Source organism: Narcine bancroftii, chromosome 9 (assembly GCF_036971445.1).
Source record: "Narcine bancroftii isolate sNarBan1 chromosome 9, sNarBan1.hap1, whole genome shotgun sequence".
NCBI lineage: Eukaryota > Metazoa > Chordata > Chondrichthyes > Torpediniformes > Narcinidae > Narcine > Narcine bancroftii.
This window is the reverse complement of record NC_091477.1, coordinates 64,581,259-64,606,662: the sequence shown is the minus strand read 5'-3', so window position 1 is coordinate 64,606,662 and position 25,404 is coordinate 64,581,259.

Genomic DNA, 25,404 nt, shown 5'->3' with positions numbered 1-25,404 from the left:
GGTTAGTTAGGAGGTTCGGTGGGAAATAACCTATCCTCTAATTTGGTGGTGCTTCATCTCATACTCCTGAATCCCCTTCCAAATGGGTGGGGGTTGATGAGAAGAGAGTGTGGCTGGGCTTGGATGTCTTTCAGTGTAAAAACCCAATGCAGGAGAAACTCAGCAAGTCAAACAGTGTCCTTTATGTAGCAAGATTTTAAGCTTGGGCCCTTCATCAAGGTACTGTTGAGCTTCTCCAGCATCGTGTTTTTACTTCAACCACAGCATCTGCAGATCTTCTTCTTTTAATCTTGAGTCTTTCAATGTTTTCCCTAGCCCAAGGAATCCTTTAGTCCATGTTTATGTCAGCTCAGCACTTGCTCTATGGGTGTTTGACAGAATTAGAATGGGAACTAATAAAAATTTAATTGACAGTCGGAAGCACACGGGAGATAGCAGCCCATCCAACAACCATTCACTCCCTCCCTCAGCAATGCCCACTCTCAGCAGCTTGTACAATCTCCGATTTACTCAGCAACTTTCTAGGACTCCTTCCAAACCACCCCCTCTATCAGCTGGAAAAACACAAGCTTGGGAATGGCATCACCGGGAATTTGCCTCCAAGCTACACATCGACCTGACTTGGAAGTATATTCCTGTTCCTTCTCCGCTGCCAGGTGATGAAAGTCCTGGAACTGCCTGACAGCAGTGGGTGTACCTGCACCTCAATGATTGGTATGACTCAGGAAGGCCACTCAACACCACCTTCACAATGACAATTAGGGATGAGCAATTAAATACTGGCTCAAACCTGTGAAGCCCACGTCTCTTGAATGAATTAAAATTGCATTCTGTGGAATTACTTTGTTGGTTTTATTTAGTGGGATTTCCACTGCTGCATTCTCCTGTGAACAAAATTAGAGGCTTGTCATTCTGCCTTGGCTTATAGTGGTTGGAAAATTCTGCTGTAAACAGACCCAGCAGACTAACTGGAAACAACGAGGGACACCCAACAGCTGTGTGTGGCAGGGCCGAAATGCCATAACCTTTTACAAAATCAAATCCGGTGAAGTAGCTTCTCTCCCAGAAGAACTCAATGCCTTCTACACCAGATTTGACGACAGTAACAGCGAAGAACCACCCCCACATCCCCTGATGATCCCATCCTGTCCATATCTGACGATACGTCTGAGCGGTTGACATGGATGCATTCCAGTTCACCCATTGTTTTAACAGGTCTATGGTGGATGCCATCTCACTGGCTCTACACAAAATCCTGGTATGCCTGGACAGCAAAGGTGCATACATCAGCATACTTTTTAACGACTACCTTAATGACTAACATTTAACACTATAACCCCCTCAAAACTGATCAGCAAACTCCAAGAGTTAACACCCCACTGTGTAACTGTATCATGGATTTCCTCACCTCCAGACCACAATCAGTGAGGATTGGTAAGAACTTTTCCTCCACAATCTCCATCAGTACCAGAGCACACAGGACTGTTTTTAATGACCTGCTGTACTCACTTTGCCTCCACAACTGAATAGCTCGGTATGACAATAACATCTACAAATTTGCCAACAACACCACAGTAGTGGGTTGGATAAAGGAAGGGGATGAGTCAGCACACAGGATGGAGATTGAAAACTTGGCTGCATGGTGCACCAACAACAACCTTGTACTCAATGTCATCAAAACCAAGGAGCTGACAACTTCAGGAAGGGGAAAACCAGAGGTGTACAATCCAGTGATCATTGGGGGATCAGGGGTGGAGAGGGTGACCAAATTTAAATTCTTTGGAGTCACAATCTTCGAGGATCTTTCCTGGATCCAACATATCAATGACATCATGAAGAAAGCACGTCAGTACCTCTACTTCCTCAGGAGTTTGCAGAGGCTTGGTATGACATCAGAAACCCTGGAAAATTTCTACAGAGGTGTTATGGAAAGTGTGCTGTCCGGCTGTATCACAATCTGGTTTAGGGACACCAATACCCCTGAATGTAAAGCCCTCCAAAATGTCGTGGCTTCAGCCCAGGACATCACAGGCAAAACCCTCCCCACCATCAAGAACACTTACAGGGAACGCTGCTGTCGGAGAGCAGCAGCAATCATCAAGGATCCACACAACCCAGCACACACACAGTACTCACTGCTGCTATCGGTGCCACAAGACTTGCACCAGGGAGGAGTCACGTGATGGAGTAGTGGCCGGACAGTGAACTCCAGCCCTCTCCAGAAAAGTCGGGAAAAACAAGAGAAAATACAAAGGCACAGAAATACAAGTTAAAGAAAAGTGAGTATAAAGGTGGAAAGAAGATGGAGACAAAAGGAGAAAAATCAAAATCAACGGAAAGAAGAGAGGAAGAGAAGACAACGGAGGAAAAAGGTGAAGGCCTTACCTGTCCGAAGAGGCCCGCTGTGGAGAGAAGACTCCACTACCTCAGGTCGGTAGAAAAAGAACTACAACAATGGCTCACAGAGCCGAGTAAAAGTGCGCAACCGCGCATGAAAAAAAACACACCGACGGGAGGGGGGACCAGCTGGGGAGTCGATCTCCACAGCCGGCAACGACAGCTGCAGAACACCTGCAGCAAGAAGAGACCACAGAAGACAATGGAAACAAGAAAGAAGAGGAGGAAAGGGCAGCAAAGAAACAACAGATGGCCAACCTAGAGGAAGAAGAAGAGGAAGAATACAGTGAAATAGATGAAGGGAAAGGCAAGGTAAAGGATATACTTGCTCTTGTTAGAGGATACATGGATTCATTTAAAGAATGGCAAACACAGGAATTCAATGATTTAAGAAGAAGAATAAACAACAGAAAAGAAAATAAATAAAATGGATATGACCTTAACAGAAATGGGGAAAAAAATGGACAAGATGGAAGAACGGGCAATAGCAGCAGAAATGGAGGTAGAAGACTTAAAAAAGAAATTGGAGGAATCTAATAAAAAAACTAAAGAGACACAAGAATTACTAGCCCAAAAAATAGATATAATGGAAAATTATAACAGAAGAAATAACATAAAGATAGTGGGCCTTAAGGAAGATGAAGAAGGCAAGAATATGAGGGAGTTTATAAAAGAATGGATCCCTAAGGCCCTAGGATGTCCAGAACTACAGCAAGAAATGGAAATAGAAAGGGCACATAGAGCATTGGCCCCTAAACCACAACCACAACAAAAACCAAGATCTATTGTAGTAAAATTCCTAAGATATACTACAAGAGAAAAGGTACTGGAGAAGACAATGGAAAAAGTAAGAGAGGGCAACAAACCACTGGAGTATAAAGGGCAAAAAATCTTCATTTATCCAGATATAAGCTTTGAACTCCTAAAGAAGAGAAAAGAGTTCAATACAGCAAAAGCGATTTTATGGAAGAAAGGATATAAATTTACACTGAAGCATCCTGCGGTATTGAAAATATTTATTCCAGGACAACAAAACAGACTATTCTCGGATCCAGAAGAAGCACGAAAATTTGCAGAACAATTACAAAAATAGACTGAGGGATGAAGACGGGTAATGAGAGCAAAAATGATCACGATTGATATGTATGTGGGTAAAGACAAAAATAGACTGAGGGATGAAGACGGGTAATGAGGGTAAAAATGACCACAATTGATATGTATGCGGGTAAAGAGGTATAAGAGTGAATAGAGACAATGGGCATATGTGAAAGTATCTGTAATTAGAGGAAAACATAGATAGTATAGACAAGAATTAATAAGGGAAGGTAATGGAATAGAGAGAATAAGGAGGGAATTAAAAGAGTGACCTTTGTGACATATAAAAAGCGAAATCTTTTCTGGGGGGGGCTGGGTGGGGGATAAGAGCGGTCACTGCAAAATCAGTTGACGCTTGCGAGTGGATTCGCAAATCCAAATGGAGAGGGGAGATGTGGTTGTCCGACAAGGGATAAAGGACAACTCAGGAGGGGAAGGGGAGATTGGGGATAAAGAAGATAGAAATAGGAGAAAAAGGAAAATGTTGGATGTTGTAGGAATGTTGTCTGGTAAAGAGTTGAAAATAAGAAAACAGAAATGGAAAGGGAGGAAAGGTAATGATGGAAAAACGGAAAGAGAAGATAAACAAAATATAAAATGGCTACGCTGAACTATATGACTCTAAATATTAATGGAATACATAACCAAATTAAAAGGAAGAAACTACTAAATTTACTGAAAAAGGAAAAAATAGATATAGCATTTGTCCAAGAAACACACTTAACTGAATTGGAGCACAAGAAATTAAAGAGAGATTGGGTAGGACATGTAACAGCAGCATCGTATAATTCAAAAGCAAGAGGAGTGGCTATATTAATTAGCAAAAATGTGCCATTTAAAATAGAAGAGGAAATAATAGATCCAGCAGGGAGATATGTTATGATAAAATGTCAGATATATTCGGAGCTTTGGAATCTACTTAATATATATTCACCTAACGAAGAAGATCAAAAGTTTATGCAAGATATCTTTTTGAAGGTAGCTAATACGCAAGGGAACATACTAATAGGAGGGGATTTCAATCTGAATTTGGATCCAAATATGGATAAAACGGGGAAAAAAACTAACAGGAAGAACAAAGTAACCAAATTTATAATTAAAACAATGCAAGAAATGAAACTTGTGGACATATGGAGGAAACAAAACCCAAAAGAAAAGGAATACTCATACTACTCGACTAGACATAAAACATACTCAAGGATAGACCTATTCCTGTTATCAGCCCACATTCAAGGGAGAGTTAGGAAAACGGAATATAAAGCTAGACTATTATCGGACCACTCACCCCTGTTATTGGCAATAGAGCTAGAGGACATCCCTCCAAGAATGTATAGATGGAGATTAAACCCCATGCTACTTAAAAGACAGGATTTTAGAGAATTTATTGAAAAACAATTAAAAATGTACTTTGAAGTAAATACGGAATCAGTGGAAGATAAGTTTATACTATGGGACGCAATGAAAGCATTCATTAGAGGGCAAATAATAAGTTATGCAACCAAGATGAAGAAGGACTATAATCAGGAAACAGAGCAGTTGGAAAGGGAAATAATAAACATAGAAAAAAAATTAGCAATAAAGGAAGATACAACCAAAAGAAGAGAATTGGCAGATAAAAAAATAAAATATGAAACATTACAAACATATAAGGTGGAGAAGAATATAATGAAGACAAAACAGAAATATTATGAACTAGGTGAAAAAACACACAAAATCTTAGCATGGCAGCTTAAGACAGAGCAAACTAAGAAAGTGGTATTGGCAACAAGGAAAAAAGACAAACAAATTACATATAATCCAAAAGAAATTAAGGAAAACTTCAGAGAATTCTATGAACAATTATACCGAACTGAAAACGAAGGGAAAGAAGGGAAAATAGATGAATTTTTGACTAAAATTGAACTACCAAAACTACAAATAGAGGAACAAAATAAATTAACAGAACCATTTGGAACAGTAGAAATACAAGAGATAATAAAAAATTTACCAAATAATAAGACACCAGGAGAGGATGGACTCCCAATAGAATTCTACAAAACATTTAAAGACCTAATAATACCGCCCCTCCTGGATGTAATCAACCAGATTGATGAGACACAAAACTTACCAGATTCATGTAAAACAGCAATAATTACAGTGATACTAAAACAAGGGAAAGATCCACTCTCACCAGCGTCATATAGACCAATATCTCTGCTAAACACAGATTATAAGATAATAGCTAAACTATTAGCAAACAGATTAGCAGAACAGGTACCGAAAATGGTAAATTTAGACCAAACTGGATTTATCAAAAAAAGACGCACAACAGACAATATTTGTAAATTTATTAACTTAATTCATGCAGTAGAAGGAAATAAAGCACCGGCAGTAGCAGTTGCTTTAGACGCAGAGAAGGCCTTCGACAGAGTAGAATGGAATTACTTGTTCAAAGTATTGCAAAAATTCAGTTTACCGGAGAAGTTTATTAATTGGATTAAAGCATTATATGAGGGACCGTTAGCGAAAGTGACAGTAAATGGACATGTATCAAAGCAATTTAACTTAAGCAGGTCAACGCGGCAGGGATGCCCACTATCACCATTATTGTTTGCGCTAGCTATAGAACCACTAGCAGAATCGATAAGAATAGATAATAATATAAAAGGAATAAAAATAAAAGACAGGGAATATAAAATCAGTCTGTTTGCAGATGATGTGATAGTGTACTTAACAGAACCAGAACTATCAATAAAAGAACTATATAAGAAATTGAAGGAATATGGAGAAGTGTCGGGATACAAGATAAACGTAAATAAAAGTGAAGCAATGCCTATGAATAACGCGGATTTCTCAAAATTTAAGGAGGAATCCCCATTCAGATGGCAAATGCAGGCAATAAGATACCTAGGTGTGCAAATAAACAAAAATCTAGGCCAATTATATAAACTCAATTACAATCCACTAATGAAAAAATTACAGGACGATTTAGAGCATTGGAAAGAGCTACCACTAACACTGATAGGAAGGATAAACTGTATTAAAATGAACATTTTTCCAAGGATACTATACTTATTTCAGGCATTGCCAATACAACTGACAGAAAAATTCTTCAAAGAGTTAAAGAAAATAATAAGGAGATTTTTATGGAGAGGGGGGAAACCGAGGATAGCACTAGATAAATTAACAGAATGGTATAAACAAGGAGGCTTACAATTGCCAAACTTCAAAAATTATTATAGAGCCGCACAATTAAGGTACCTATCAGATTTTTATCAAACAAGGGAAAAACCAGACTGGACGAGACTAGAATTAGATAAAATAGGGGAAAAGATACCTGAACACATATTATATAAATGGGACGAAAAATTGGTACAACATAGAACTTCTCCAGTATTACACCATCTCCTCAATATATGGAAGAAGATTCATGTAGAAAGAAATAAAATAAATTACCAAATACCAAAACTAATATTGACGCAAAATAAGCTACTCCCTTTTACAATAGACAACCTTGCCTTTAGAAAATGGGAAAAAAAAGGGATTAAAAGAATAGAAAATTGTTTTTCAGGAAGTAGATTCTTATCCTTTGAACAAATGAGAGATAAGTACAATATAACTGGAGATACAGCGCTGGCATATTACCAACTGAGATCCTACTTGAAAGATAAATTAGGAAGCAATTTGAGTTTACCAGAGGGAAGTAACCTTGAATATGTGATTACAGATACAATGTTAATCAAAAGATTTATAACAAATATGTATATTAAACTGCAAGAAAAGGAGAATGAGGAAACAAATGGTAAAACTAAACAAAAATGGGAACAAGATTTAAATATAAAGATAAAAAAGGAAACATGGGAGAAGTTATGCTCTGGAACGATGAGAAATACAATAAATACGAGGCTGCGTATGATACAATATAATTGGTTACACAGACTATACATTACACCGCAAAAGTTAAATAAATGGGACCCAACAGTATCTGATAGATGTTTTCGATGTAAAAAAGAAAGGGGAACAACAATTCATGCAATCTGGACATGTGAGAGAGTAGAAAAATTTTGGGATGATCTCAATCAGATATTAAATAAAATAACAGAAAACAATATACCAAAGAATCCAGAGATCTTTCTCCTAAGTAACATAAAAAATAAAGAATTTGGAATTGACTTGGAAGATGCACAAAAAAGATTTGTTAAGATAGCCCTAGCCGTAGCAAAAAAATGTATTATGTCAACCTGGAAATTGGAAGATAATTTGAAAATACAACAATGGTATATAGAAATGAATAAATGTATCCCATTAGAAAAAATAACATATAGTTTAAGAAATAATATTGAAATATTCGAACAAGTATGGGAGCCTTACATTAAATACAATAACGAAAACCTACCGGGAACAAACATTACCTAAGTTGATGGAAGGAGAAGAAAAGAAAAGAATGGACTCAGTAGAATTTCTGGTGTATTTTTGTTGAATGACAACATTGTCGGACTGAATTAATGCAACCTAGATTGTATACCTAAAATGGATGAGGGGGGTGGTGGGGGGTGGCTTGGGAGGAGGGAGGTGGGAGGGAGAAAAAGTCACTGTAAATGTGTGGAAAAGAAAAAGTGTATATCATGGCTATTGTGATTTATGGTGTGAAAAATAAAAAATTTAAAAAAAAAAAAAGACTCGCACCACCAGGTTCAGGAACAGCTACTCCCCCTCCACCATCAGACTCCTCAACAACAAACTCAATCAGGGACTCATTTAAGGACTCTAACTTGTGCACTTTATTGATTTTATTTTATTCTCTCTGTATTGTACAGTCAGTTTGTTTACATTCATTATCTGTTTACAGTTCTTTTATTTGCATGATTTACACTGTGTCCAGTTTATTTTTCGCACTGCCAATTGTGCTAATTCTGCTGCACCTGCGGTTAAAAGGAATCTCAGGGTTGTATGTGATGTCATGTACTCTGCTGCTGCCACACCATTCCATGAGGACCCAAGTTCATATTTATTGTCAGAGTACATGACATCACATACAACCCTGAGATTCCTTTTATGAGAGGCATGGTTAGGATGATAGCCTGCACATTTTCCCCAGGGCGAACAGCAGAGGACATCTGTGTAAGGTGAGGGAAGGACAGTTGAGGGGAGACATCAAGGGTAAATATTTTTTAGGTGATTACATGATTATCCAACTGCACGAAAACCAACAAGGTCGGGTCAGATACAGCAATGAGCTCTCTGAACCCTTCTCCATTAACAATGGCGTGAAGCAAGGCTGTGTTCTGGCACCAACCCTCTTTTCAATCTTCTTCAGCATGATGCTGAACCAAGCCATGAAAGACCCCAACAATGAAGACGCTGTTTACATCCGGTACCGCACGGATGGCAGTCTCTTCAATCTGAGGCGCCTGCAAGCTCACACCAAGACACAAGAGAAACTTGTCCGTGAACTACTCTTTGCAGATGATGCCGCTTTAGTTGCCCATTCAGAGCCAGCTCTTCAGCGCTTGACGTCCTGCTTTGCGGAAACTGCCAAAATGTTTGGCCTGGAAGTCAGCCTGAAGAAAACTGAGGTCCTCCATCAGCCAGCTCCCCACCATGATTACCAGCCCCCCCACATCTCCATCGGGCACACAAAACTCAAATGGTCAACCAGTTTACGTATCTCGGCTGCACCATTTCATCAGATGCAAGGATCGACAATGAGATAGACAACAGACTCGCCAAGGCAAATAGCGCCTTTGGAAGACTACACAAAAGAGTCTGGAAAAACAACCAACTGAAAAACCTCACAAAGATAAGCGTATACAGAGCCGTTGTCATACCCACACTCCTGTTCGGCTCCGAATCATGGGTCCTCTACCGGCACCACCTACGGCTCCTAGAACGCTTCCACCAGCGTTGTCTCCGCTCCATCCTCAACATCCATTGGAGCGCTTTCATCCCTAACGTCGAAGTACTCGAGATGGCAGAGGTCGACAGCATCGAGTCCACGCTGCTGAAGATCCAGCTGCGCTGGATGGGTCACGTCTCCAGAATGGAGGACCATCGCCTTCCCAAGATCGTGTTATATGGCGAGCTCTCCACTGGCCACCGTGACAGAGGTGCACCAAAGAAAAGGTACAAGGACTGCCTAAAGAAATCTCTTGGTGCCTGCCACATTGACCACCGCCTGCTGATATCGCCTCAAACCGTGCATCTTGGCGCCTCACAGTTTGGCGGGCAGCAACCTCCTTTGAAGAAGACCGCAGAGCCTACCTCACTGACAAAAGGCAAAGGAGGAAAAACCCAACACCCAACCCCAACCAACCAATTTTCCCCTGCAACCGCTGCAATCGTGTCTGCCTGTCCCGCATCGGACTTGTCAGCCACAAACGAGCCTGCAGCTGACGTGGACTTTTTACCCCCTCCATAAATCTTCGTCCGCGAAGCCAAGTCAAAGAGAAAGAAGAGAGCCTGGAGTACATTGCCAGCGGTGGTGAAAGCTGGTACAATAGGGGAATTTCACATGGATGCAAAAAAAATTAGAGGGTCATGGATGTGAGGTTGTCAAGGTTTAGGTTGTTGAGTAGGTTGATATAATTAAGCACAATATTGTGGGCTGAAAGGCCTGAACTGTGTTGTAATGCTTTACATAGTAAGCATTCAAGTCCAGTTTATTATCACCTGACTATAAACACAACTTGACAAAACCGTTTCTCCAGACCCTGCTGCACATACGTACACACACAACGCACGATACTCAAGGATATAATTAAAATAAATATATGTAAATAATTTGGGTTTAGTCGCTTGTTTACAGGATTAATCTCACTGCCTGCTACTTCCCAGCCTGGCAGTCCTGATTTTGATGCTTCTGTGTCTCCTTCCTGATGGTAGTGGGTCAGGGTTACTGCGTGCTGGATTGAATGTGTCCACAATAATTCTTTGAGTCGATTTAAGCAAGGCTCATGGTGAATGTCAGCAGTAGAGGAAAGGGAAACCCCAGTGATCTTCTCAGCTGATATGATGATCCTCTGTATTAACTCCTGGTCCAGTGCTTTGCAGCCATCATACTGTGCAGTGATGCAGCCAGAGAACTCCTCTAAAATGCTGTCAACATTCATAGAGCTGTGACCCCATATTAACATTGTTACTTCTATTTTCTGATATCTGTGCAGGCAGGCAGCAGAACAATAGTGTCATCCAGCAACTTGTGATAATGGGAAAACTGCCATGGGTCTCTTGGATGAAAATAGGGTTATGTTACTGGCTGCTGGAAGGAACCTGGGATTGTGTTTCACAGCATTATACCTGGGACTGAATGATGCCCCGAAGCTGTGATGTTAACATCAGGGAATGTGTGATAAACAGACTTTGCCTTAAACCAGGAAAGGATACCACTCAGCAGCTTAAATCTGATCTCATTCATTGTAGTTTGGGTTACAGTTGGTGAAAAATGCTGCTTTTAAGATTCTGGGATGTATCATGTAACATTCATCTATTGTTCTGCAAACTAAATTCTGCATTGAATTGGTCTGTCTGCACACTTGTTGCAGTATCGGTCTAATACAATTTGCCAAAAGCTACCTGAAGAACCTGGATAGCCCAACGCTATTACTGTGCCAGCAACCCGAATTGGAATCCAGCTCTGTCTGTAAGGAGCTTGTGGCTTCTCCCCATGTCGGTGTGGGCTTCCTCTGGGTGCTCCATTTCTCTCCCATGTCCCAAAGATGTATCAAAGATGTACCGGGTTAGTAAGTTGTTTGCTCACATCGGTGCGGCCTATCCCTCGAAATTTAATCACATTTTTAAAGCTTCATCCGATGTCACAGTCTCAAAACACCAAAGGTTCAATCCTTTCTGGGAGCTGTCTGTGTGGTGTTTTGACCACAGATTTTTCTAGATGTTTTAGTTTGTTCTCACATACCAAAAATGTTTGGATTGATAGGTTAATTATTATCCACTGTAAATTGTTTTCATTAAGTATGCAAGTGGTAGAATCTGGGGGATATGGTGGGGGGGAAACCAGGGGAAAGGAAGACGAATGAAACGGGCTCAGTATGGGGTTAGTGTAAATGAGTGGTGTTCCCTAATCTTCTTGAGAGCCTCACAATTGTAGCAGAGGAGGCACGGTCTTTACAACCAGCACTTAGAGGCCCATTAGAAACAACCATCATGCAAGTTACTGGGGAGTATTGCCACTAAATGAGGGGATGTTGCACTAACAGGAGGGGATGAGAAAATGCTCCTAAAAAGGCAGGAGGCAAGGTCTTGTTCCCCCAAGGGCCAGGCCAGATGTTCCTGCCAGCGCAGTGCCAGGGTGATTCCCAACAGACTCTGTGGGCGTATTATTAGAGACCTGCGCTACTGGGCATCTGCATATCCATTCCTTCACTACCAATCTTGCGTGTGGAAGGAAACAGAGGCGAAACATCATCTCTTTCAGGATGGGGTTTGAGCAACTTTCTTGATGCAGCAAAGTGTGAGGATGGCTGTCACCAGCCTGGAGATGAAGAAGCCGAGATTACCTGTGGACAGCTGCTGCTATCAGCTGTCCTACTCCCACTGCAAATGCGCTGCAGCCTCCGTACCTACAAGGGTGCACTACGCACATGCAGGTCCTGTGAGGTCAGTAGAGTGGAGAGCTGCAAGCTCTCTCTCCCTGTATTTGATTTATACTGAGTCAAGTTCATTGTTTGGTTCACTGACCCCAAATATAGGCGAATATATTTTGTGAGGAATACCCCAAGCCACGACAGCTCAAGTCCTAATTTTTGAAAGGCAGTTCGAAGATCAGTTTCAGAAATTCACTGATGAGCTGTGGGTTTGAAATTGATGCGACATGCAGGCTTTAGATGGGTCAGACACACAGGCCTTAGATAAAATGAGAAGTCACTTTCCAAAATCTGCAAGGTTTGTTAAATCTGTTCTCTCAAAGGGACAGTTCCACACAAATAAAATTAACTGAAAAATTGGAGAACGTCACAGTACTGATGTCATGTATATCATGGCAGTGTTGCAAATGCTTTCACTGGTGTCCTTGAGATGGTACAAAATCTTGTTGCAAGGTTAAGTTCCAGGGAAATATTGGACAGGTTAGGAATTTATTCCTTCAAGCGAAGAAGAATGAGGGGAAATTTGATGGAGGTTTACAGGATTATGAGAGATATGGACAGAGTTGATGCAAATAGGCTTTTTCCACTGAGATTGGGGAAGATACAGATGAGAGGTCATTGTTTTAAGATGAAGGGGAAGGGGTTTAGGGGGTGGGGTTTAGGGGGAACAAGGGGAAGTTTTTTCACTCAGAGGGTGGTGGGAGTGTGAAATGATGTGGTGAATGCAGGCTCAATTGTGTGTTTTAAGAGTAAATTAGATAGGTACATGGATGGGAGAGGTCTGGAGGGTTATGGTATGGGAGCAGGTCAGTAGGACAAAGGAGTTGATGGTCGGCACAGACTAGAGGGGCCAAAGTGCCTGTTTTCTGTTCTGTAATGTGTCATGATTCTTTGTTGATGCCATGGAAACTGAACCCAGTCTGTTGACATCAGATTAAATGCCTTTGCTCTGACAAACAGCATTTCTTACTTATTCCCAGAACAACCAGCTTTTATTAACCATATTTTCCCTAAATGGTCAGCATACAAACCTGTTGTGATAAGCCCCCTGTCGTTTGTGTGATGGCATCACGATACATTTTATCGTGTGCCGTGGACTTCCAAAGACTCTCTCTGAGATGATAGAGTATTACTGCAGAAAATGGTTCCTGTCAGGATAATTAGACTGTATGTTGCAGAGAGAAAAAAAAAGATTTTGTGTTTTCTCTCAAAGTGCATTCCCAATGGAGCATGAAATATCATATTGCAGTTAGCTCTGGGTACAATCCCATGAGACTAACGAGAAACATGATGTAATTATGATTCAGTGTGTGCAGTGCACAGTGGTAATGAATTTAATACCTTATTGTTGCAAATACATTCAGCTTTTAAATCTGGATCTTCAATGAGCAGCCTATCTATCATTACCCATCCTCCCTGCATCTTGTTTTGTTTGCTATTCATATGTTTCAAAATGAAATCCAAGATGATGGAAATCATTCCTGCTGAGATCCGTAAGGAACAGTATGCAGCTTCCAGCTGAGAACTCGCTGTTCTGTACGTGCCAGCATAGAAAAAAGTCCACATTATCATTTCTCCAAAATATTCCAAGTTATCCCTCTACAGTTCATTAAACAATCTTTCTCTTCTTCATCTCCTTCACTCATTGTTCTTAATACTGACTGCTTGTTGGCTTTTCGGGGATTAGGTTACTCAGGGTAAGAGTGAAGCTGGTGGAAGAGAGGTGTTTTGCATTTATGGGCAGCTTATTTTGCATCGGTCAAGTACAGGTCAGCCAAGTGGGAGAACCCCACCCTTGCCAAGAAGGAGAAGCCTCGGAGTTAGTCCTGCAGAGCAGGAGACGACAATAGCAGACTAGCCACATCATCAGCTACTGAGGAACCCACAGGCTGCTGGAGACTGGCTCATGGGAACATGGGTCGGGAATCCATGAGGGTGCAATGGCAAGTGGAGCACTTGAAGAGCGCTGACCATATCAGTGGCCGAGGAGGGTGGCTTGGATACCTAAAGTTCGGGTTCACTGCTAGACCAGAAAAGAGGCCGTGCGGCCATGGAGGATATGGGGGCTGAATTGGACCAGGTGGTGGGATCCATGGACACTCAATATCCCTGAAAGGATTAGTTTACTTATCAAGATGCTGGAGTAGCCTCTTGATGTGGCTTTATAGGCAAGCAAAAGTAAAGACATTTTGTTTGAGACAAAGACACTTTTTTCTTTTATTTTCCCCACAGTTTTCAATTTGTAATCAAATAATTCATGTGATTAAAGTCCACATTCCTCATTTTATTCAAGGTACATTTTGGTTTGACCACAAAGAAATTACAGCACTTTTTATACAAAGTTCCCCTCATTTCAGGGAACCACATTGTTTGGGACATTCACAGGTGTTTGTGATAACTCGGGTATATTTAATTGCTTCATTGGACATTGGTGCAGGGATAAGAGAGCTGGGCTCGCTTCTCAGCTTTTGATCACCTTTGGAGTCTGTAGTTGCCATTTTTCAACACCTGGTCTAGAGTTGTGCTAATTAAGCCATTATGAGGCTGAAAAACAGGAATAAAACACAGGAAGAGATGTTGCCCAAACCTTAGGATGACCAAAATCAACTGTTTTGAGCATCATTAAGAAAGAACATACTGATGAGCTCAGTAATCGCAAAAGGACTAGTATTACATGGAAGTCTTCCACTTCTGATGACAGAACATAATGAAAAAAATCCCCCAAATATATGGCTGGCAGATCGGAAGCATTCTCCAGGAGGTCAGTGTGGACATGCCAATGACTCCTGTCTTAAAACACACATTTCAGTGCACTGTGCTTGTCTGCTGATCCCCTTGAGGTACACTGCCCAGCACAGGTTCCACCGTGGTTGCAGAATTTAAAAGAAAATACCGTCAGCTCCTTTAACAGGCTGTTTAAAGCCTGTACCAAGCTGTCAGCTTTAGGAATGGGTGGTAGGACTTTGTGGAATAGTGCATTGTCTCCACTCCCTTCTCTCCTGGGTTCACACCAGAAGCAGTGAACAGTTCAGCAGCTTTTATTGTACTCTGTAATTGTGCACTTGTCTGGCTGTGTACATGTTAGAGATGACTTGCTAGATTGCTTGTGGAAAACTCATTCTCATTGTACCAGGTGTAATGCAACAATAAACTTGAACTTGAAACCAGATCCTCTGTCAGCCCAAAAAGGATCGTGAGTGAGTGGTAGATTTGGTGGGCCAGTGATATTCTCTTGTGTGGTCATGGTTTTCATCGATGTGGAAGGCTTAATGTGCTAATTGTAATTTTAAGATAAAGTTCTCAATTCAGACCCACACCAACCCCTTAAGCACTAAATCCTGGCTTAGATAAGGCTTGATACACCCTCAAGAAGTGAAATAAGGCAAGGTGAATTGGTGACGATTGGATCCTTGGGAAGATATTCATTTTAATGCAATTTACCCTTCCTATCAGTGTTAGTGGTAAATCTCTCCAATGTTCTAAGTCGTCTTGTAATTTCTTCATTAATGGCTGATAATTTAGTTTGTATAGATGACTTAAATTATTATCTAGTTGTATACCTAGGTATTGGATTCCTTGTGTTTACCATCTAAATGGTGATTCTTTCTTAAACTTTGTGAAATCCGCATTATTTATTGGCATCGCTTCACTTTTGTTTGCGTTGATCTTGTACCCTGATACTTCTTCATATTCCTTCAATTTCTTATGTAATTCTTTTATTGATATTTCTGGTTCTGTTAAGTATACTATGATGTCATCTGCAAATAGACTGATTTTATATTCCTTCTCTTTTATTTTTATCCCTTTTATTTTATTTTCAGTTCTGCCAGTGGTTCTAAAGCTAACGCAAACAGTGAGGGAGATAGTGGACATCCCTGCCTAGTTGACCTGCTTAATTTAAATTGGTTTGATATATATCCATTTACTGTCATCTTCGCCAATGGTCCCCTATATAATGCTTTAATCCAATTAATATATTTCTCTGGTAGGTTGAACCACTGTAGTACTTTGAATAAATAATTCCATTCGACTCTGTCAAAAGCTTTCTCTGCGTCTGAGGCAACTGCCACTGTTGGCGTCTTATTTCCTTGTACTGCATGGATTAAGTTAATGAACTTACAGAAATTCTTCAAGGAGCTAAAGAAAATAATAAGAAAATTCTTATGGAAAGGGGGAAACTGAGGATAGCGCTAGATAAATTTACAGAATGGTACAAACAAGGGGGCTTACAGCTACCAAACTTTAAGAATTACTATAGAGCAGCACAATTAAGATACCTATCAGATTTTTATTAAACAAGGGAAAAACCAGATTGGACCAGATTAGAGCTAGATAAAATAGGGGAGAAGGTACCTGAACATATACTATATAAGTGGGATGAAATGCTGGTGCAACATAGGAATTCACCAGTACTGCACCATCTGCTCAACATTTGGAAGAAGATTCACGTAGAAAGGAATAAAACAAATTATCAACTACCAAAATTAATATTGACGCAAAATCAACTAATCTCTTTCGCAATAAATAACCTTTCCTTTAGAGAATGGGAGAGAAAAGGGGTCAAAAGAATAGAAAACTGTTTTTTTGGGAAATAAATGATTATCTTTTGAACAAATGAAGGACAATTATAATATAACTCACGATACAATGTTTGCATACCAGCAACTGAAAACCTACTTGAAGGACAAATTGGGAAGCAGGCTGAGGTTACCAGAAGGAAGCAATTTTGAATATGTGATTACAGACACAATGATAATTAAAAGATTTATAATAAATATGTACATCAAACTGCAAGAGAAAGAGAACAAGGAAACAAGCTGTAAACCTAAACAAAAATGGGAACAAGATCTAAACATAAAGATAAAGAATGAAACATGGGAAAAGCTATGCTCCGGAACTATGAGAAATACAATAAACACGAGGTTACGCATGATACAATATAATTGGTTACACAGGCTATACACCATGCCCCAAAAGTTAAATAAATGGGACCCAACAGTATCAGATAGATGTTTTCGCTGTAAGAAGGAAACAGGAACAACAGTACATGCAATTTGGGCATGTGAGAAAGTGGAAAAGTTTTGGGAAGATCTAAATCAGGTATTAAATAAAATCACAAAAAGCAACATACCAAAAAATCCAGAGATCTTTCTTCTAAGTAATGTAAGAAGTAAAGAACTTGGACTCGATTTGGATGGAGTACAAAAAAGATTTATTATGTTAGCCTTAGCTGCAGCAAAAAAATGTATTATGTCAACCTGGAAATTAGAAGATAGGCTGAGAATACAGCAATAACCATATAACCATATACAGCGCAGAACAGGCCAGTTTGGCCCTACTAGTCCATGCCCTCCTAGTCTCACTGACCAATATAATGAATAAATGTATTACATTTGAAAAAATAACATATAATTTAAGAAATAACATCACAATATTCAAAGAAATTTGGGAACCGTACATGGATCACAACAGAGAAGTCCTACCGCGGACCTCCATCACCTAAAATGACAGAAGAAGAAGAAGATAAAATGAACTGACCCAGTATGTAAAAGTAGATGACACAAATTTCTTGTTTATTTTCATTGTGTGATGACATTGTTTAATGGGTTTAATGTATCATATATGTTGAATGTTGAGTGGGTGGGGAGGGGGGGTGAAAGAGGAAGGGGGAAAAGGGGAGAAAATGACACTGTATATTCAAGAGGGAAATGTTTGTGTGTATTTTGGTCAGTATGGTTCATAGTGTGAAAAATAAAAAAAATATAAAAAAAATAAGTGAAATAAGGCAGGGGTGTCAAACTCAAATTCACGGAGGGCTAAAATTAAAAACTTGGACTAAGTCGAGGGCCGAACTAAATATTTATTGAAAATTTTCAACAACATCTGCATGTTTTCTCTTCTTTTAACATATGTAATGTTAAACTTTTTCTTATTAAAATAAATGTTTAATAATAGTTTTGGATAAACTCTTTCCAGAAGCATTAACAAATGAGAAATAAAATATTCAATAAATAATATTTCTCTATAGAGGATTTGTCAAATGTTGCTAGTGTGCTGTCGAATAGTAAAATCTGAGGGCTATTGAGAATGTGGGAGAATAACATGATTCCTGAAACAATCAAATGGGTGACTGATTGTGGGCATGACCTCTAGCAGGGTTATTTGCCATGCCCTTTTTCCATTGGTACAGATATCCTTTGATTTACACACTTTTCAAGTTTTATGCCTAATGAGCTTGTATCCAGGTGCAGGACCATTTTTAACCAGGAATATATTTATCACTGTGACATGAAACTATTGGAAGATCATTTTATCCTGAGATTAAAGTTCATAATCCTTACTCAGGCCTGTGTGTGGGAGGGCGGGGTTTGCGGGCGATCGGGTTGGACAACGACAGTGCGGGGGCATCGGCTCTCGCTGCAGGGCGGCATCTCGGCGGATCAGTGGCCCCGTCACCGTGAGTCGCGGGTCAGCCTGCGGCAGGGAGGGGGAGTGGGCAACGGTCCTGGCGAGGTCTGGCCCGAGGCCTCCGGTTCTGGGCGCTGGGAAGCGGCCTTGGCTTCCCCTGACACCGGCCAGGCCCCAAAACCAGAGTCCACGGTGAGACCTTGCAACGTAAACAGAGGAGGTGGGGGCGATTAGCGGGCTGACGCCAATGCATTCTGGGATTTGTTGTATTACTCTGCATGCGCTATACTGGTGCGGCGGCCAGCAGGCCACCTCTAATACATTTTTAAAATGATCTTGCGGGCCAAATATAATTATATCGCGGGCCAAATTTGGCCCACGGGCCAGAGTTTGACATGTGTGAAATAAGGCATTGATTTGAGTCGTAGATTATTCGTTATGGTGAATATAAAATATCTTCTGACACCACTTGGAAAATAAAGCATGGCTGCTTTTTCTTGTTTCATTGGTGATACTTGTACCATCAATGGATCAACTAATTACTGGCTCTTTACTTGCTATATTCGAATTGACTGGCCAACTTCAAAAAAGGGCAACCCTTTCAGTAGTATTTCATCATTGTTACAGCATTTTAGACTCTCATGAAATAGAGCCTGGTGATTGAGCCAGAAGCTCTGTGTATCCATTTACATGGTCAAATGGGCAGAGCTGCAGTATGTCAGCTCCAATCATTATTTTATCCAGATCGGGAGGATTTGCTGCATGTTCCTAATTGATAGGACAGCAAATGTTGGAATTGGTTAACTGATAATGATGAGTAAAACTGGTTCACAGAATTGATTGAGATCAGCTTCAAGGCCATACCTGAACTTGCAATTGGGGAACAAACCTTCAAAGGTAACTCTGAGGGGTTTGCAAGCTATGATACATGGAGCCAGGTGCCAATCCATACTGAAGCTCATCTTAACCTGTGACAATGTTTGAAGGAAAAGTTAGATAAATTGGAATGAAATATTCAGAGCATTTGGGCATTGTATGAGAATGATATTTTAAGCAGGCAAGACTCCTTGGCAGTGTAGTAATTAGAAAGTGACATTGAAGCAAGTGGATTCCAAGACATAGATGGCTTCAGACCACCTGGTGAAAATGGAATTAGTGGATGGGTACAATGGACCACAAGGATGTGGTGAGATGTGTAATGGAAGATTTAAACTGTTTTTTACTTTTGCAGCCTTTGCTTCTGCAAGGCTGAGAACCTGCTTGGTTTTTTTTAGAATCAGCAGACAAAATCTAATTTACACCATGAGGCCCGGGATGCATATGAATTAGTAGACACACCTAAATTCCACCATGGGGCCCAGGATACAGTTGAATCAGAAGACAATAATCTAATTTACACTATGAGACCTAGGGATGCATATGAATTAGTAGATGCATCTAAATTCCACCATGAGGCCCAGAGATACAGTTTTCTTTTGTTGGTCGCAGACTGTCAGAAGACCTTGAAGATAATTAAGTTATTTGATTTGAAGTAATTAAATCATAAGATCTGAAGTAAACAACTTTTGGGTAATATAAGCCATGGTCCCACTGCTGAAGTTTGAGATTCTCCAAGAGGTGGCAACATCTCTCAGCAAGAAGAACTTCCAAGAGTCCAGCTAACATCCCAGTCGAGGGAGGTGGAGAAGCTGTTACCGGCGCCCCGACAACCTACTAAAAGTGTGCAGTCATTGCCTCGCTTCGGCAGTTGGGACCAGTCCAGGCGTTGATGTATAATTGGGAAGGGCTTGCATATTGTAGTGTGAATTCAGCTTTAGATTTAGTAATAAAGACTTGTATAAACTGAACTGCTCTCGGTGTATATGTCTCTTTTCTTTCGGTATCTCAAACACTGTGACCAATCTAAAATGAACAAAATGAGAGGGATAAGTTTACCCAAGACAATTGGCACTGCGAGCAATGGACCACAAGGATGTGGTGAGATGAAAGCTTGTTTCTTTGCTGTATGGCTCTATGACTAATTCATAATGAACATTACCGATTTCTTTCTTTTAAAGCTCTCACCATGTAACTTGCATGTACTTCATTAAATATTGTTCAAGAAAATTTAGTTGTACAGGTATACACAACACTGTGACATAAAACTATTTTATTCTATGAAATCATTGCTAAAGTTCTTTCATGCATCAGTGAACAAATAACATGAAAGTATAGGACTCTGCTCTGCTAATGTTGATCATCAAGTAATGAAGAATGGTGTCTTCCTCAGTCTTGTCTCAGATGGGCTTGCATGTTGGGGGGGGGTGGTGGGGGTTCAGGTCAGGCTTTAAAATTTGGACCTCACAAGTCTTCAGTTTGAGGACATGTAAAAAGCATGATTAAAATGTAGGCCTTTGAAAGATCATTGGGATTGGATTTAGCTGAACTTATGCAATGTGGATTTGAAAATTGTCTCTTGTTTGTGGGTGGCACGGTTATACAAGCGGTTAGTGCAGCATTGTTACAGGGTCAGGATTCAAATCCCGCCCTGTCTGTAAGGAGTTTGTACGTTCTCCTCGTGTTTATGTGGGTTTTCCCCGGAGAGCTTCAGTTTCTTCCCACCCTTCAAAACATACTGGGGGTTGTAGGTTAATTGGGTGGCACGGGCTCAAGGGCCAGAAGGGCCTGTTACCGTGCTGGATGGTTAAATTTAAAATTTATTGCATTTCTTGTTTCAGCAATTGCATAAATAGATTCTGATTGAGGCCATTTGTGTAAATAGGACACAGTATACTTTGTTAACACACTTGTATTATTTCAGTGAAATAATTTAAATGTGTTAACAATTGGGTTGTGAAAGCAAAAGCTCATTGGCACAAGGAACTGATATGATTCTAAGCATCAAAACACAGGATCCTGCTCTAGTAGATTCAAAACATTCTCTTGGTGAAATGACAAATGGTTCAGTTCAGGTGGGAATTTCCTAGAATCGTGCATTTCTTGCCAAGTGCTAGTTGGTGAGACAGGAGCCATTCCAAGAAAGTATCAAGTTCATTACCAAATTATTGTACATATACAACCTGACAAAACAACGTCTGTCCAGACCATCGTGTGCACACAATCCACAGTGCTCAATGATCACAATGCTAATCAAAATGAATATGGGATGATTTACACAGTTACAGGATACTGCTCGTCAATCTCACAGCCTGCGGGAAGATGCCATTTCCCAGCCTGATTTTGATGCTTGTGTTTCACCTCCTTGATGGTAGTGGGTCAAAGATGCTGTGTACTGAATGGAGAGGATCTTCTAGAATTCCTTGAGCCCTCCTTAGTAAATGTCATGAATAGAAGAAAGGGAGGCCCCAGTGATCCTCTCAGCTGCTTTAATGCTGTACAGCTGCCATACCACATAATGATGCAGCCAGTCAGGACACTCGCAAACAGACAATACTGGCTCCATTACTTGAATAGCTCTCTTGTGCTCCTGTAGAAGTATGTCACAATGGTAGTTTGTGGCCTTGCCCTCCTTAGCCCCCTTAAGGATGTACAGGCACTGTGGCACCTTACTGACTAATGAGGAGGTGTTGTGCGTCCAGGATAAGTTGCCCTTTATATGAATGCCCGCCAAGGAACTCTGTGCTCTGCTCTCTCCATGACGTGTAGTTAAGAATGGTCAACCTTTTGTCATACTGAAGGCCACAATCATCTCCTTGGTCTTGTCCACGTTGAGACTCAGGTTGTTGTTCTTGCATCATTTTACAAGCCTTTCAACCTCCTGTCTGTAATGCTACTCATCCTTGCTCTGGTTGTGTCTGATATACTGCATCTAATTTATTCCACCACACAAATTACTAGCATTCATGTTCACTTTTGATTTTTATCACCTGACTTTCTTGCAGAATCTCATCATGAGCTATGGATTTTGTACTTGATAATTTATTATCTAATTGAGGCATCTCGCCAAAAAGCAATAAACATTTCATTTGAGGAAGCTTCTATTTCTGTGTTCTTAGTAGAGTTTGTTTATTAAAATTGCTGCACGGTTAGTGTAGCATTTAGCACAACACTGTTACAGCGCCAGAGATTGCGACTGAGGTTCAAATCCCGCACTGTCTATAAGAAGTTTGTACGTTCTCTCCCTGTCTGCGTGGGTTTTCATCAGTTTCCTCCCAGCCTTTAAAAAATGTACCAGGGGTTTAGGTTAATCGGATGTAATTGGATGGCACAGGCTCATGGTTCAAAAGGGCCTGTTACTGTACTGTAGGTCTAAATTAAAAAATTTAGAAATTAAAGTGTTAATTTTTCTGGCTTGTTATCCAATAATTCTCACTTCATTCAGGCTCCTTTCATCTGGTGTCTGACACTAAAATAGATCTTGGGCTTTCACTTAACTTCCTTCAATGGTATTTCAACACGTGTCCAGTTCAGTTAGCTCCACTTATTGATCAAATATCTTGCTTACTGGATGTTGACCATTTAGCAGGTGTCCCGCTGCGTGGATTGGCCATTCAGCAGGTGTCCTGCTGCGTGGATTGGTTATTGAGCAGGTGCTCTACTGTGTGGATTGGCCAATCAACAGGTGTCCTGCTGTGTGGATTGGCCATTCAGTAGGTGCCTGCTATGTGGATTGGCCATTCAGTAGCTGCCCTGCTAAGTGGATTGGCCATTCAGCAGGTTCCCTGCTATGTGGATTGGCTATTTAGCAGGGATCCTGCTGTGTGGATTGGCCATTTAGAAGGTATCCCTGATGTGTGGATTGGCCATTCAGCAGATGCCCTGCTTTGTGGATTGGCCATTCAGCAGGTGTCCTGATCATCTTACTGGGTATCCTTCCCCATGGAATTTGGCCACTTACAAACTGTCCTATGTTATTGCTAATGAATCTTACCCCTTCTCTTATCTTATTGGTTTCACCTCAGCCTTGCAGTTGAAAAGGAATATGTCTGTTACAGGCAACTGAGCACCAATTCATATCAACAGCTTCACCTCACAATCATTAAGAGTGGAGCTTTGCCTTTGGGCAGTCAATGGAAATGTATTGATGTGGCACATGCAGCAGTGAACACCAGGAAGCTCTTGGTACTGACAGAGGTTCCTGGTGCTTTGCCAGGTCTACACAAGATTACTGTTGTGAACCAAGCTATTGTCCATTATTATTTCTGAGATGTGACATATAAAAGGATCTTAACGGAGACCATTCCCATCTGGAAGTCCTTGCCAATAAAATGCTGTAAGTATGATAGGGAAAAACAATGTTCTTTCTGTTGGTTTTCTCATTGCATCATTACAGTGGAAACCAGGGAGTGAGGAAATCATTAACATTCACTGCTACAGCACACTAAAGGCAATGGCAATGTCAAATTCAGCCCAATTGCTGTGTGGTCTGAAGCCCAATTATTGCAGGATTTTACTTTGGCTGAGAAAGGATAACTCCAATTTGTAGAGATGAGAGTTTTGTGAATGAAAGTTTGGAGCATGAATTTCCTTGATGCACCCCAGCTCGTATCCAGTCCAGTTATTTTTGAAGCTGTACTGCATCAGAAATATATCGTAATATCCAACTTATTTTTCCTTATTTTATTTAAATCAGAGAAGAACTATCTGACAACCAACTACTTACAGTCCAGCATGGGGAAACTCCTGGTTCTATTGATCTTCTTGAATTGACTTTCTTCAACACTACAGAAGCTGGAAATCTAGAGTAAAAAAAATAGAAAATTCTGCCTAACCTCAGCAGATAAGGCAGAAAATATGGGAATCAATGATATTTCTGGTTTAGTGTCGTTGCCTCATTACAGGAAGAGTGTAGATGCTTTGGAGAGGGTGCAGAGATTTACCAGGGTGTTGCCTGGATTGACAAAGGATAAAATGTGACATAATGGAGGTCTTCATATGATTATGAGGGGCCTAGATAGGGTGGACAGCCAGCACCTTTTCTCCTGGGGCAGCATAAGCAGTTACGGCAGGAGATCTATTTAAAATGAGTGAAAGAAAGTTTAGGGAAGAGTGGTGGATGCCTACAATGCATTGCTGAGGGTGATGGTGAAGGCTGGTACGAGAGGGCCTCTCAGACAGCCACCTGGATGTAAGGATATGTCAGAATGGAAAAATTAGATTTTGAGGTTGGCGCAAATCATGTGCTGAACAGCCTGTACTGTGCTGTAATATTCTATTTTCTTCACACACCATTAGATTACTCTGGAAAAAAATGCACTCTGGGTTTGTTCAATTGAATTTTTAATACAGCACAGTAACAGGCCCCTTTGGCCCATGAGCTTATGCCGCCCAATAACACCCAATTGGCTTACTAGCTTTGGTATGTTTTGAATGGTGGGAGGAAACCAGAGGCTCCAGGGATGCATGGAGAAGGTGCAAACTTATAGATAGCTCAGGATTTGAACACCAGTCGCTGGTGCTGTATCAGAATCGCGCTAACCACACCGCCCCAAATGCCTTGTGTGGAAAATTATTGTTGGGCTTCCGAAAGTCCATACGTACTACATCACTGGCTTGTCCTGAGCTGTTCATTATTATAACCTCAAATATTTCCATCATAGTTGCAAAATGAGATATATTTTTCATGAATCCATGTTTACTGTGACCAGGATTATTTTCAAAGAATCCTGTTCACAGATCCTTAATTCCATCAGTTTTCCTTGACTTGTGTCAAGGTGACTGATCTGTTTTCTCTTTTCTTTCTTAAAAAATTGGGTTATATTTCCTTCTTCCAATCCTTGGAACCATTCAAGAATGGATACCCATATTTCATAAATATGATTATGAAAGTAAAGGTTATTTTGTTGACTTAATAGCTAAATAGTATATTAATTGACTTAATAATATGTTAACTTGGGAGTCATTTACCATATGGTTGTATTTTGTGGACCAACTTTTACAGTAAAATTTAGAGGGTGTACTATTACACAGATTCTACTTTTGACTG